Source organism: Microcaecilia unicolor, chromosome 2 (genome assembly GCF_901765095.1).
Source record: "Microcaecilia unicolor chromosome 2, aMicUni1.1, whole genome shotgun sequence".
Lineage (NCBI taxonomy): Eukaryota > Metazoa > Chordata > Amphibia > Gymnophiona > Siphonopidae > Microcaecilia > Microcaecilia unicolor.
In genome coordinates, this window is record NC_044032.1 from 591,853,331 (window position 1) to 591,868,317 (window position 14,987).

The following is a 14,987-nucleotide window of genomic DNA, read 5'->3' on the forward strand; positions in this document are numbered from 1 at the left end:
TCCAGATTGGACAAAAGCAACACCTATACCAATAATCAGTGCTCAAATTCATAATATTTTCTTATGCCTCGTATATTCCTCAAAAGAAAGAAAGAGCTCTTAGAGCATTGAGTTGAGAGTCAAGGAATAAATTCTGGTCAACATAAACCCCCAGTACCTTTATAACAGAAGAAAGTGAATACCTAGTTTGATCCACCATTATATGGTCCACTAAAGGGTCAGGATTGTTATCAAGAAGTAAAAATGTGGTCTTTTCGGTGTTTAACTTGAGTCCATAGCATAACTTTCAGGACCTAATCAGTGTTAAACATCTTTGAACTAAAGCGAATGCTACATACCTGTAGAAGGTATTCTCTGAGGACAGCAGGCTGATTGTTCTCACTGATGGGTGACGTCCTCGGCAGCCCCTCCAATCGGAATCTTCCTAGCAAAGTCCTTTGCTAGCTCTCGCGCGCACCGCGCATGCGCGGCCGTCTTCCCGCCCGAAACCGGCTCGAGCCGGCCAGTCCAGTATGTAGCAAGACAATACACTTCAAGGGAAGACACAACTCCAAAGGGGAGGCGGGCGGGTTTGTGAGAACAATCAGCCTGCTGTCCTCGGAGAATACCTTCTACAGGTATGTAGCATTCGCTTTCTCCGAGGACAAGCAGGCTGCTTGTTCTCACTGATGGGGTATCCCTAGCCCCCAGGCTCACTCAAAACAACAACCATGGTCAATTGGGCCTCGCAACGGCGAGGACATAACTGAGATTGACCTAAAAAATTTACCAACTAACTGAGAGTGCAGCCTGGAACAGAACAAACAGGGCCCTCGGGGGGTGGAGTTGGATCCTAAAGCCCAAATAGGTTCTGATGAACTGACTGCCCAAACCGACTGTCGCGTCGGGTATCCTGCTGCAGGCAGTAATGAGATGTGAATGTGTGGACAGATGACCACGTCGCAGCTTTGCAAATTTCTTCAATGGAGGCTGACTTCAAGTGGGCTACCGACGCAGCCATGGCTCTAACATTATGAGCCGTGACATGACCCTCAAGAGCCAGCCCCGCCTGGGCGTAAGTGAAGGAAATGCAATCTGCTAGCCAATTGGATATGGTGCGTTTCCCTACAGCCACTCCCCTCCTATTGGGATCAAAAGAAACAAACAATTGGGCGGACTGTCTGTTGGGCTGTGTCCGCTCCAGATAGAAGGCCAATGCTCTTTTGCAGTCCAATGTGTGCAGCTGACGTTCAGCAGGGCAGGAATGAGGACGGGGAAAAAATGTTGGCAAGACAATTGACTGGTTCAGATGGAACTCCGACACGACCTTTGGCAGGAACTTAGGGTGAGTGCGGAGGACTACTCTGTTGTGATGAAATTTGGTGTAAGGGGCCTGGGCTACCAGGGCCTGAAGCTCACTGACTCTACGAGCTGAAGTAACTGCCACCAAGAAAATGACCTTCCAGGTCAAGTACTTCAGATGGCAGGAATTCAGTGGCTCAAAAGGAGGTTTCATCAGCTGGGTGAGAACGACATTGAGATCCCATGACACTGTAGGAGGCTTGACAGGGGGCTTTGACAAAAGCAAACCTCTCATGAAGCGAACAACTAAAGGCTGTCCTGAGATCGGCTTACCTTCCACATGGTAATGGTATGCACTGATTGCGCTAAGGTGAACTCTTACAGAGTTGGTCTTGAGACCAGACTCAGACAAGTGCAGAAGGTATTCAAGCAGGGTCTGTGTAGGACAAGAGCGAGGAGCTAGGGCCTTGCTGTCACACCAGACGGCAAACCTCCTCCACAGAAAGAAGTAACTCCTCTTAGTGGAATCTTTCCTGGAAGCAAGCAAGACGCGGGAGACACCCTCTGACAGACCCAAAGAGGCAAAGTCTACGCTCTCAACATCCAGGCCGTGAGAGCCAGGGACCGGAGGCTGGGATGCAGAAGAGCCCCTTCGTCCTGCGTGATGAGGGTCGGAAAACACTCCAATCTCCACGGTTCTTCGGAGGATAACTCCAGAAGAAGAGGGAACCAGATCTGACGCGGCCAAAAAGGAGCAATCAGAATCATGGTGCCTCGGTCTTGCTTGAGTTTCAACAAAGTCTTCCCCACCAGAGGAATGGGAGGATAAGCATACAGCAGGCCCTCCCCTCAATCCAGGAGGAAGGCATCCGATGCCAGTCTGCCGGGGGCCTGAAGCCTGGAACAGAACTGAGGGACTTTGTGGTTCACTCGAGATGCGAAGAGATCCACCAAGGGGGTGCCCCACGCTTGGAAGATCTGGCGCACCACTCTGGAGTTGAGCGACCACATCGTGAGGTTGCATAATCCTGCTCAGTCTGTCGGCCAGACTGTTGTTTACGCCTGCCAGATATGTGGCTTGGAGCACCATGCCGAGACGGCGAGCCCAGAGCCACATGCTGACGGCTTCCTGACACAGGGGGCGGGATCCGGTGCCCCCTGCTTGTTGACATAGTACATGGCAACCTGGTTGTCTGTCTGAATTTGGATAATTTGATGGGACAGCCGATCTCTGAAAGCCTTCAGAGCGTTCCAGATCGCTCGCAACTCCAGGAGATTGATCTGTAGACCGCGTTCCTGGAGGGACCAGCTTCCTTGGGTGTGAAGCCCATCGACATGAGCTCCCCATCCCAGGAGAGACGCATCCGTTGTCAGCACTTTTTGTGGCTGAGGAATTTGGAAAGGACGTCCCAGAGTCAAATTGGACCAGATTGTCCACCAATAGAGGGATTCGAGAAAACTCGTGGACAGGTGGATCACGTCTTCTAGACCCCCAGCAGCCTGATACCACTGGGAGGCTAGGGTCCATTGAGCAGATCTCATGTGAAGACGGGCAATGGGAGTCACATGAACTGTGGAGGCCATGTGGCCCAGCAATCTCAACATCTGCCGAGCTGTGATCTGCTGGGACGCTCGCACCCGCGAGATGAGGGACAACAAGTTGTTGGCCCTCGCCTCTGGGAGATAGGCGCGAGCCGTCCGAGAATCCAGCAGAGCTCCTATGAATTCGAGTTTCTGCACTGGGAGAAGATGGGACTTTGGATAATTTATCACAAACCCCAGTAGCTCCAGGAGGCGAATAGTCATCTGCATGGACTGCAGGGCTCCTGCCTCGGATGTGTTCTTCACCAGCCAATCGTCGAGATATGGGAACACATGCACCCCCAGCCTGCGAAGTGCCGCTGCTACTACAGCTAGGCACTTTTTGAACACTCTGGGCGCAGAGGCGAGCCCAAAGGGTAGCACACAGTACTGGAAGTGGCGTGTGCCCAACTGAAATCGCAGATACTGTCTGTGAGCTGGCAGTATCGGGATGTGTGTGTAGGCATCCTTCAAGTCCAGAGAGCATAGCCAATCGTTTTGCTGAATCATGGGGAGAAGGGTGCCCAGGGAAAGCATCCTGAACTTTTCTTTTACGAGATATTTGTTCAGGGCCCTTAGGTCTAGGATGGAAAGCATCCCCCCTGTTTTCTTTTCCACCAGGAAGTACCTGGAATAGAATCCCAGCCCTTCTTGCCCGGATGGCACGGGCTCGACCGCATTGGCGGTGAGAAGGGCGGAGAGTTCCTCTGCAAGTACCTGCTTGTGCTGGAAGCTGTAAGACTGAGCTCCCGGTGGACAATTTGGAGGTTTGGAGGCCAAATTGAGGGTGTATCCTTGCCGGACTATTTGCAGAACCCACTGATCGGAGGTTATGAGAGGCCACCTTTGGTGAAAAGCTTTCAACCTCCCTCCGACTGGCAGGTCGCCCGGCACTGACACTTGGATGTCGGCTATGCTCTGCTGGAGCCAGTCAAAAGCTCGCCCCTTGCTTTTGCTGGGGAGCCGCGGGGCCTTGCTGAGTCGCACGCTGCTGACGAGAGCGAGCGCGCTGGGGCTTAGCCTGGGCCGCAGGCTGTCGGGAAGGAGGATTGTACCTACGCTTACCAGAAGTATAGGGAACAGTCTTCCTTCCCCCGAAAAATCGTCTACCTGTAGAGGTAGAAGCTGAAGGCTGCCGGCGGGAGAACTTGTCGAATGCGGTGTCCCCGCTGGTGGAGAGACTCTACCACCTGTTCGACTTTCTCTCCAAAAATATTGTCCGCACGGCAAGGCGAGTCCGCAATCCGCTGCTGGAGTCTATTCTCCAGGTCGGCGGCACGCAGCCATGAGAGCCTGCGCATCACCACACCTTGAGCAGCGGCCCTGGACGCAACATCAAAAGTGTCATACACTCCTCTGGCCAGGAATTTTCTGCACGCCTTCAGCTGCCTGCCCACCTCCTGAAAAGGCTTGGCTTGCTCGGGGGGAAGAGCATCAACCAAGCCCGCCAACTGCCGCACATTATTCCGCATGTGTATGCTCGTGTAGAGCTGGTAAGACTGAATCTTGGCCACGAGCATAGAAGAATGGTAGGCCTTCCTCCCAAAGGAGTCTAAGGTTCTAGAGTCTTTGCCCGGGGGCGCCGAAGCATGCTCCCTAGAACTCTTAGCCTTCTTTAGGGCCAGATCCACAACTCCAGAGTCGTGAGGCAACTGGGTGCGCATCAGCTCTGGGTCCCCATGGATCCGGTACTGGGACTCGATCTTCTTGGGGATGTGGGGATTACTTAGTGGCTTGGTCCAGTTCGCAAGCAATGTCTTTTTCAGGACATGGTGCAAGGGAACAGTGGACGCTTCCTTAGGTGGAGAAGGATAGTCCAGGAGCTCAAACATTTCAGCCCTGGGCTCGTCCTCCACAACCACCGGGAAGGGGATGGCCGTAGACATCTCCCGGACAAAGGAAGCAAAAGACAGACTCTCGGGAGGAGAAAGCTGTCTTTCAGGAGAGGGAGTGGGATCAGAAGGAAGACCCTCAGACTCCTCGTCAGAGAAATATCTGGGGTCTTCTTCTTCTTCCCACGAGGCCTCACCCTCGGTGTCAGACACAAGTTCCCGGACCTGCGTCTGCAACCGCGCCCGGCTCGACTCTGTGGAGCCACGTCCACGATGGGGGCGTCGAGAGGTAGACTCCCTCGCCCGCATCGGCGAAGCTCCCTCCGCCGACGTAGTCGGGGAGCCCTCCTGGGAGGTGGCCGCAGTCGGCACCGCACGCGGTACCAACGTCGGGGACCTCACCCCGGGCGATGGGCCAGCCGGCGCCACGCTCGACGGTACCGGTGGCGCAAGCACCGCCGGTACCGGAGGGGTAGGGCGCAACAGCTCCCCCAGAATCTCTGGGAGAACGGCCCGGAGGCTCTCGTTCAGAGCGGCTGCAGAGAAAGGCATGGAGGTCGATGCAGGCGTCGACGTCAGAACCTGTTCCGGGCGTGGAGGCTGTTCCGGGCTGTCCAGAGTGGAGCGCATCGACACCTCCTGAACAGAGGGTGAGCGGTCCTCTCGGTGCCGATGCCTGCTGGGTGCCGACTCCCTCGGCGACCCAGAGCTCTCGGTGCCGACACGGGGAGGGGACCGGTGTCGATGCTTCTTCGACTTCTTCCGAAGCATGTCACCGGAGCTCCCCGGCACCGACGAGGATGACGTAGAATCCATCCGTCGCTTCCTCGGAGCCGAGACCGAAGACGGTCGATCTCGGGGGGGCTGTACCGCAGGAGCCCTCAGGGTAGGAGGAGACCCACCCGAGGGCTCACCGCCACCAGCAGGGGAATGGACAGCCCTCACCTGCACTCCACTCGATGCACCACCGTCCGACGACATCAGGAGACGAGGTCCCGGTACCACCGACGTCGATGCAGCTATCCGATGTCTCGGCGCCGATGCAGAGGGCCGATGCACTCGATGCACTGGCAGCCAAGGGTGAAGGTCTGGACGCTGATGACGTCGATGCACACGATGACCCCGGTGCCGATGCCGACGAAGAGCCCGAGAACAAAACGTTCCACTGGGCTAATCTCGCTACTTGAGTCCGCCTTTGTAACAGGGAACACAGACTACAGTTCTGGGGACGGTGCTCGGCCCCCAGACACTGAAGACACGAAGAGTGCCTATCAGTGAGCGAGATTACCCGGGCGCACTGGGTGCACTTCTTGAAGCCGCTGGAAGGCTTCGATGTCATGGGCGGAAAAATCACGCCGGCGAAGTCAAAATCCGAAATGACGAATTTGGAGCACCAAAACTTTAAGGGAGAAAAAATCTCGACCGAGGCCGAAAGAAGGCCTACCCCGACGACGAAAGAAAACTTACCGGGGCAAAAACTGGAAATACGGGAAGGGAAAACGAGACCCAAGGGGGTTTTCGGAGCACTTCCCGACAAATTTACAGAACTTTTCCGAAGAAAAACACGTCAATATAAAACGGACGCGCGAGGTCGACTCTCCGGGGCTCGACATGACAAAAAACACAGCCGTACCGAGTGCGGACGAAAGAAGACTGGCCGGCTCGAGCTGGTTTCGGGCGGGAAGACGGCCGCGCATGCGCGAGAGCTAGCAAAGGACTTTGCTAGGAAGATTCTGATTGGAGGGGCTGCCGAGGACGTCACCCATCAGTGAGAACAAGCAGCCTGCTTGTCCTCGGAGAATGATATTGAATTTATAGATGAGTGAATCGGAATTAATACTGTAACTAGTAAAAAAGGCCCGTTTCTGACAGAAATGAAATGGGCACTAGCAAGGTTTTCCTCGGAGTGTATATGTTTGAGAGATAGTGTGTCTAAGAGATGGAGTGTGTGTGTCAGAGAGAGAATGAGAGAGAGACAGAGTGTGTGTGAGAGAGCGTGTGAGAGACAGAGTGTCTGTGTGTGAGACTGTGTGTGTGTGTATGACAGAGAGATAGAGTGTGTCAGAGATAGTGTATGTGAGAGACAGTGAGTGAGTGTGTGCCCCCCCTCTCGCAGGTCCCCCACCCCCACCTTTCTGGTCTCAGGACCCCCTCCCCACCTCCCTCTCCTCTGTCCCCCCTCAGCCATCCATGTCCAGCGACCCTCCTCTCCCCCTGTCCCCCCTGCAGCCACCTATGTCCAGCGACCCTCCACTTCCCCTGTCCCCCTCAAGCCACCCATGCCCAGCGACCCTCCCCTCCTCCTCCCCCCCTGCCCCCCCTCCAGCCACTCATGTCCAGCAACCCTCTCTTCCCCCCCCCCCCCCCCCCCCCGCGCATCAAACCCCCTCGCCACCCACAGCTGCCACTGGCTACACTGTCCGACCACTGCTGCTTCTCCTGTTGAGCAGCAGCGGCCGCTACAAAAAGAAAAAAAGCAATAAATGTTTTTAAACATCAAGCGTAACACCACAGGCAGCCATCAGGCATTGGCTGTCAGCTCTGCAGCCGGTCCTCCTCTCGCCTCTCACGTCGCTGCGCTCCTCCGGGGTCTTACTTCAGGGGCAGTGACATGGAGGCGAGAGGAGGAGTGGCTGCAGAGCCGACAGCCAATGCCTGATGGCTGTCTGCAGTGCCGTGCTTGATGTTTAAAAACATTTATGGCTTTTTTTTCTTTTTTGTAGCGGCCGCTGCTGCTCAACAGGAGAAGCAGCAGCGGCCGGACAGCGTTACCAGTGGCAGCTGCGGGTGGCGAGGGGGTTGATGTGCATCGGGGGGGGGGGGGGGGTTGATGTGCTTCAGGGGGGGCTTGGGTGATGCGCCAAGGGGGTGTTTGAGCGGCGTACTCACGGCTGATTCCCAGGCAGGGGGAGGAGTAGGGAAACATGCGGAGCAAGTTGCTCCACATGTTTCCCTACTCCTCCCCCTGCCTGGTAATCAGCTGCGAGTGACGTCAGCCTGGATACGGAGCCTAGCTCAGCAACTCCAGGAGCCACGGACACAGGCAGCTACTTTAGAACGTTGGTGGTGAGAATCAAACATATAAACGACAAGTGACTGACTCACCTGCAAATGCGCAGTAGAGTCGGAACGCTGAGAGTGTAGAAGTCCAAGCCCCGCCTCCACCAGCAGTGCAGCCCAATAGGGAGGAGGGCTTGGACATGGGCATGGAAATCGGAGGAGGAGGGAGCAGGGAAGGAAGGAGGGGGCGGAACTGAGGGAAACAGACCCTGGGGGGAGGGCAGGAGAGAGAGCAGGGTTGGGGGGGGAGGCCATAGGAAAACAAAAAAACTAGCCCGTTGTTAAGGGCTTAACGGCTAGTTATTATATAGGATATCATTGTCATAACTGTAAGTGATGTAACCCTCTCTAGTAAGTTTCAAACCCGAAGAATGTAAGAAGATATTAAAACAGTTTAGGTGACAAAGGAGATCCCTGTGAGACTCCACAAGGATTTTTCCAGCTATCCAATAACTTTCTATTATGTTTTACTTTATATGGCCTAGAAACCAAAAATCCTCTAAACAGTGGTGTGCTGGTAAATTTTTAACAGGCTCTCTCCCCGGTCCACCTCGGCGCCCCCCCCCCCCCCCCCCCAAAAAAAAAATTTGCAGAGCTGGCTATACCCGGGGGGGGGGGGGGGGGCGGCCAACATATTACGCTCTCCAGGAAATGATCCCAGGTTCCAATCTAATTCATGTTTAATATGGGATAAAATGCCATAAATAAGTAAATAAACATAAACTTTTAACGTTCAGCACCTGATTCTCAAAGTGGACATATTCCAAACACTATAATGAAAATAAAATTATTTTTTTTCTACCTTTGTTGTCTGGTGACTTTGTTTCTCTGATCATGCTGGTCCAGTATCTGATTCTGCTGCTCTCTATCTGTTCCCTTGACTCCGTTTCCAGGGCTTCCTTTCCATTTATTTCTTTTCTTTCCTTCTTTCTTCTTCATTTCTTGTCCTCCACAGACTTGACTGTACAGTGGATCCAGCTTCTGCCTATTTTCTCCATCCATGTGCAGTTTCTCTCCTCACTTCCTTTTCCCTCATCTAATCTCCTTCCTCTATCTTCCCTCCATGTCCAGCATTTCTTCTCTCTCCCTTCCCTTCCCTCCCCTCCATCCATGTCCAGAATTTCTTTTGCTCTCCCCTCCATCCAAGTCTTGAAACTCTCCTCTCTCCCCTGCCCCTCTCTATCCATCCATACCCAGCAATTCTCTTCTCTCCCCTGCCCCCTCTGCCCATCCATGCCCAGCAATTCTCTCCTCTGCCCATCCATGCCCAGCAATTCTCTCCCCTGCCCCCCTCTGCCCATCCATGCCCAGCAATTCTCTCCCCTGCCTCCCTCTGCCCATCCATGCCAGCAGTTCTCTCCCTCTGCCCATCCATGCCCAGCAATTCTCTCCCCTGCACCCCTCTTCCCATCCATGCCCAGCAATTCTCTCCCCTGCCCCCCTCTGCCCATCCATGCCAGCAGTTCTCTCCCTCTGCCCATCCATGCCCAACAATTCTCTCCCTCTGGCCATCCATGCCCAGCAATTCTCTCCCCTGCCCCCCTCTGCCTATCCATGCCCAGCAGTTCTCTCCCCTGCCTCCCTCTGCCCATCCATGCCCAGCAATTCTCTCCCCTGCCTCCCTCTGCCCATCCATGCCCAGCAGTTCTCCTCCCTCCCGCTCCCATCCATGTGTAGCGATGTCCTTCTCCCCCCATCCTCCCCTGCCGCTCCCATCCATCAGTTTCAATTACCTGCCTCGAAGCGCCGCATTATTTAAGGCCTGCCTGCTGCCCCTCTCCAGCTGCCTTCCCTGCTTGCTTCTCAGGCGTTCGGTTCGCGCCCTTAGTCCCGCCGTGGGAAAAGGAAATGACGTCAGAATGACGTCAGAAGGCGGGACAAAGGGTGCAAACCAAACGCCTGAGAAGCAAGCAGGGAAGGCAGCTGGAGACGGGCAGCAGGGCTTTAAATAAGGCGGCGCTTCGAGGCAGGTAATTGAACTGACAGTTGGGAGCGGCAGGGGAGGATGGGGGGGCGAAGGACATCACTAGACATGGATGGGAGCGGGAGGGGAGGTAACATGGCGCCCTCCTGCCATGCTTACCTTGTGCAATGGAGCCGGCTCGCCCTGTACAACAACCGGCTCGCAATAGCTGTCAAAATTTAAGAAGCGGCTCTTGCGAGCCGGCTCCAGCACACCACTGCCTCTAAACCACTTCAATACATTACCATCGGAAAGCAAAATATCATAATCCACCAGATCAAAAGCTGACGATAGATTGAACTGTAGGTTTAAACCCTTACCATTTTGACATACCATGAACAGTGTCATAAATAGACACAATAACTGTTTTTGTACAATGCCATGTTCAAAAACCTGATTGAGTAAAGTGGAGAACATCAGGTTGCATCAAGTATGAATTAAGCTAATTACAATCTAAGCTCGCCATTAATTTAACGAAAAAAAGGTATTGATGCTAGTCTGTAGTTAGAAATTGAACCACTAGACTCTCTTTCAAAATATTCATAATGGGCATTATTATAATTTCTCCTAATCTTTCTGGAAAGAGTCGTGACATAACCAGCTTTTATCCCAGTCAATCACTTTAGTGCCCATACCGCGGGCACTTATCAGTTGCCTGTGTCAAAGACTGCTAAAATCAAAGTACACCACATCTAGCACCCCACCTACATCCAACTGTTTGGTCACCCACTCAAAGAAATCAATCGCATTTGTCTGACATGACCTGCCTCTAGTGAAACCATGCTGCCTCGGGTCCTGCAGTCCATTTGATTTTAGAAACCTCACAATCCTCCACTTTAGAAGTGTTTCCATTAGGAAAGTGTTTCCACTGAGGTCAGACTGAATGGTCTGTAATTCCCAATCTCTTCATAAATATGAAGAAACAGAAAAGTTCCACAGACTAGAGAAAGATGAAGGGGGAGGGATGGAAGAACACTGCAGGAGGAAGAGGAGGGCAGAAAGAGATCATACAGGAAGACTTAAGAACAAGTTTCAAAGAGGAAGCATTAAGGTCAGTAAACTGGCAAGTTGATAATACTGCTACCTACTAGTGCAGTAAGGGGGTGGGTGGACCAGTCTGGATGCCACCCATTAGCAGCACAGCAGTGATGTGGCTGGCGGGGATCCCAAAGCCCTGCCAGCTTGAAGACTCGTGGCATCTCTCCTGTATTCCCCCCCCCCCCCCCCTTCTCGCCACACAGCGATGGTGGGACTCTTAACTGTACTCCCCCCCCCCCACCCCCAGTACCTTTAAAATCCTTTTATTCTTTGCTGGTAGTGAGCAGGGACTCCTACCTGCTGCTCATGCTGTCCCCAGCCCTCCCTCTGACATAACTTCCTGCTAGTAAAGATCAGAAGGATTTAAAAGGTACCGGGGGGAGTGCAGTTATCAGACCCCCACCCCCAGTGCCATGGCACCATCTTCCCTTACCACGCCACTGCTGCTGCCTTGAGACACAAAAAGAGAATTCAGATCCTGGAGGCATTTATTTCTTCAGTGAAATCAGCATGTATAATGAGTATCTGAGAGGTTGTTCTAAATTAATACTTTAATACTGTACTGCCACTGCTATTTCAATTACTTTGTTTAGAAATGCTCCTTTGAGAGTTCCATTAACATGCGGTGAGCTAGTATTTTTAATTTACAGCTTAACTGACTGCTTCTGGACTTCTGTTTAATAGCTTAACTGTGCTTCACCTGTTTCCTCCCTTCCTGCTGAGCTAAAACAGCTTCTGGACTTCTGTTTAATAGCTTAACTGTGCTTCACCTGTTTCCTTCCTTCCTGCTGAGTTAAAAGAAAAAGTACAGACATTAAATTTATTCTGAATACACGGAGGGCTATAAGCAAAGATATTTCCATGGTTAAAACAGTGATTCACCCATTTGTCCAAACCTTTTTTTTTTTTTAAACCCAGATACGCTAACTGCTGTTACCACATCCTCCGGCAAAGTGTTCCGGAGCTTAACTATTTATTGAGTGAAAAAATATTTCCTCCTATTTCTTTTGAAAGTATTTCTATGTAACTTCCTTGAGTGTCCCCTAGTCTTTGTACTTTTGGAACGAGTAAAAAATAGATTTACTTCTACTCGTTCTATACCACTCAGGATTTTGTGACCTCAATTATATCTCCCCTCATCCGTCTCTTTTCCAAGCTGAAGAGCGCTAACCTCTTTAGCTTTTCCTCATACGAGAGGAGTTCCATCCCCCTTTATAATTTTGGTCGCTCTTCTTTGAACCTTTTCTAATTCCGCTGTATCTTTTTTGAGATATGGCGACCAGAACTGAATGCAATACTCAAGGTGCGGATGCACCATGGAGCAATACAAAGCATTTGTGCGTATAAAGGGGCCATTTTTTTTTTAGTTTTGTTAGCTTTGCTATATGCTAGATTTCCTTGATATTTCCTTTTTCTCCTAATTGAATCTAGGAATCCCTTTAATGTGGACTTATGTGTTATCACTTATTATCAATGAAGATTGCATATATTTTATATTTTCTTGGAAAGTTGTGAAGTTATAACACTTTCTTATTCAAGTGTAAATTCTTGAAAATGTAATTTGAAATATTAAAATAAATAAAAAATAAATAAATAAAGGGGCCCTTTTACTAAGCTGTGGTAAAAGGGGGTCTACGCTGGTGTCATCACATGTTTTTGATGAGCGCTGATGCTCCCTTTTACCGTAGCGGGTAAAAGTCTGCCTTTTTTTCTTCTAAGAAATGGCTGTGTGGTAAGTGAACCAATTGCCGTTCAGCCATTTCAGGGGGGGGGGGGGGGTGGGGGAAGCACTTATGCCACCCATTGAGGTGGTGGTAAGGTCTCCCACACTAACCCAGTGGTAACCGAGCAGCATGCAGCACTGCCCGATTACCCACCAGGTAAACACCGGTGCTACAAAAATAAAATATTTTTGTAGGACCGGAAATGGCACGTGCTGGGGGTGGTAGTTCCGGATTAGCAAGCGCTAAACCCAGATTGGGCTTACCGCCACTTAGTAAAAGGCCCCCCAAATTAGGTGTTCTCACTAATGCCAAGTCAATAGCAGCTGTAACTGGATACATTTAAGTGCTACATGTCTCACATGTGTAAGTTAGGTGCCTAAATGGGAGATGTGCCCCACCCATGCTGTACCCAAATTTACGTACCCATTCAGTTTTGTCTAAGAGATCTTCAAATCCAATCCTTGAAGTCCACAACCCAGCGATATCCACAACGAATAAGTAATATACTATCAATAAATGGGCTTATCTAATATTATATATCAACAAACTGAATTTCCAAAAAATAAATATGTTGTTGATTCTACCCCCTAATCTCTTTTCTCATACAGTACCTAAAACACTTCTTCGAATAATAAATTTAAATTGTGATATGATGGTGCTCAGTACATCCCCATATTGCCCCACTGGGAAATAATGGTCCAGAATGAAAATCACCGCACCAAAAGTGCACTAAAAATAGACTGAAATATAAGAACAAAAAAATGAGCCTATCTTAAACCAATGTGCTATTAGGGTTCTTCATGATAATAATTTTCTCCCAACTGCAATTCACCAAAGTATCCGCATTCTTAATAAACAAATCCTCTGCTGATGAATTGAAATTATAAAAAAAAGTTCCTTAAAAAATCCACCTTGATTCTGAACGATCCCACAGTCCTCATTTCTGAAAGCACAGAAAAATTCCGCAAAAACATCCAAATGATCCAAAATCCAATTAATACCAGAGTGCTCTGGAAAATCCTGAGAGTCAATCTGCGGTGATTTTCCTACTGGACCGTTATTTCCCAGTGGGGCAATATGGGTATGCACTGAGCACCATTATATCACAACTTAAATGTATTATTTAAAGTAGTGTTTTAGATATGAGAAATGAGATTAGAAGGTAGAATCCAACAATGAATATGTATGAGATCTATTTGCATTCATGGATTCCATTGTATACAAATAAATGTCATACATATTCATTGTGCAAATCCTGAAAACCAGGCTTGGTTATGGACCTCGAGGACTGGATTTGAGGACCCCCTGGAATAGAGCATAGTGCACATACCCACGTAAGTGCCAGTTATCTTGGTACTTGTGTGCAATTTCAGAATTGTCCTTACAGTATTTTCTTCCTAAAGATTATTTGCAGAGTAAGTGGGCACAGCAGGCAGTCATTACAGCAAGACTACCACTATAGATTTGGATTGATTATTGGTGAAAACCACGTGGGATAAAAGTGGCCATGGATTTTGCACCACTGGTTGAGTATTACCCCCCACAACGTAAGCTGCCATTTCCCTGAAGCCTTTTTAGAAGACAAGCAATTATTGAAATGGGTTTTCTTTTTCCCCTGGCTTTTACTGTGTTTTTCACATCACAAAAATTAAGCCTTATCAGCTCCTCTTTTAAAGACCCGCTCCAAGATGAAAAAGGTCAGATAGTTGAAGTGTTACTTTGCAGATTTACAGTGCAGTAATAAGCCCCATAAATTTTTCAGGGGGAAAAATTTAAATTTCAGCCAAGTAATTTTTTCCTATTTCCTGAGGACTCGGCACAGGCCAAGAGAATGCAGGTTCCCTCTGCTCTCGTTCTCCAGTCCACAGTGGATAGGACCTGTGTACTGTCATGGGCTCTGTACATCAAAATTTATTTATTTATTTATTGCATTTGTATCTCACATTTTCCCACCTCTTTGCTTACATTACACCATGAATAGTGGAAATACATAAGAAAATAGACAATTAGTATTGCATAAGGATCTTGGGTTACATGATAATGATAAAGCATGATAGTACAAAACAAGCAATTATCGTAAGGCAATTCTGGATATATGTGTAGGAGTTCACGTTTGTTGGTCTTTGTGGTATACCTTGTTAAAGAGATGGGTCTTTAGTAGTTTGCGGAAGTTAGTTCGTTCGTAGATCGTTTTTAAGTTGTGCGGAAGCACGTTCCAGAATTGTATGCTCAAGTAGGAAAAGGTTGACGCATGCGTTAGTTTGTATTTTAGACCTTTGCAGTTGGGGAAGTGAAGATTAAGGAATGTGTGGGATGATTTTTTAGCATTCCTGGGTGGTAGGTCTATCAGGTCTGACATGTAGGCTGGGGCATCTCCGTGAATGGTTTTGTGAACTAGGGTACATATTTTGAACGTGATGCGTTCTTTAAGTGGTAGCCAGTGTAGCTTTTCTCGTAGGGGTTTAGCACTTTCATATTTTGTTTTACCGAATATGAGTCTAGCTGTTG

The 14,987-nt window shown here is 49.9% G+C and overlaps 1 protein-coding gene across 5 annotated transcripts in view; it reads left to right on the plus strand.

The window, feature by feature from the left end:
- Positions 1 to 14,987, plus strand: part of MFAP3L (microfibril associated protein 3 like) — a 101,544-nt gene that overhangs the window by 46,618 nt on the left and 39,939 nt on the right. The window lies entirely within an intron of this gene.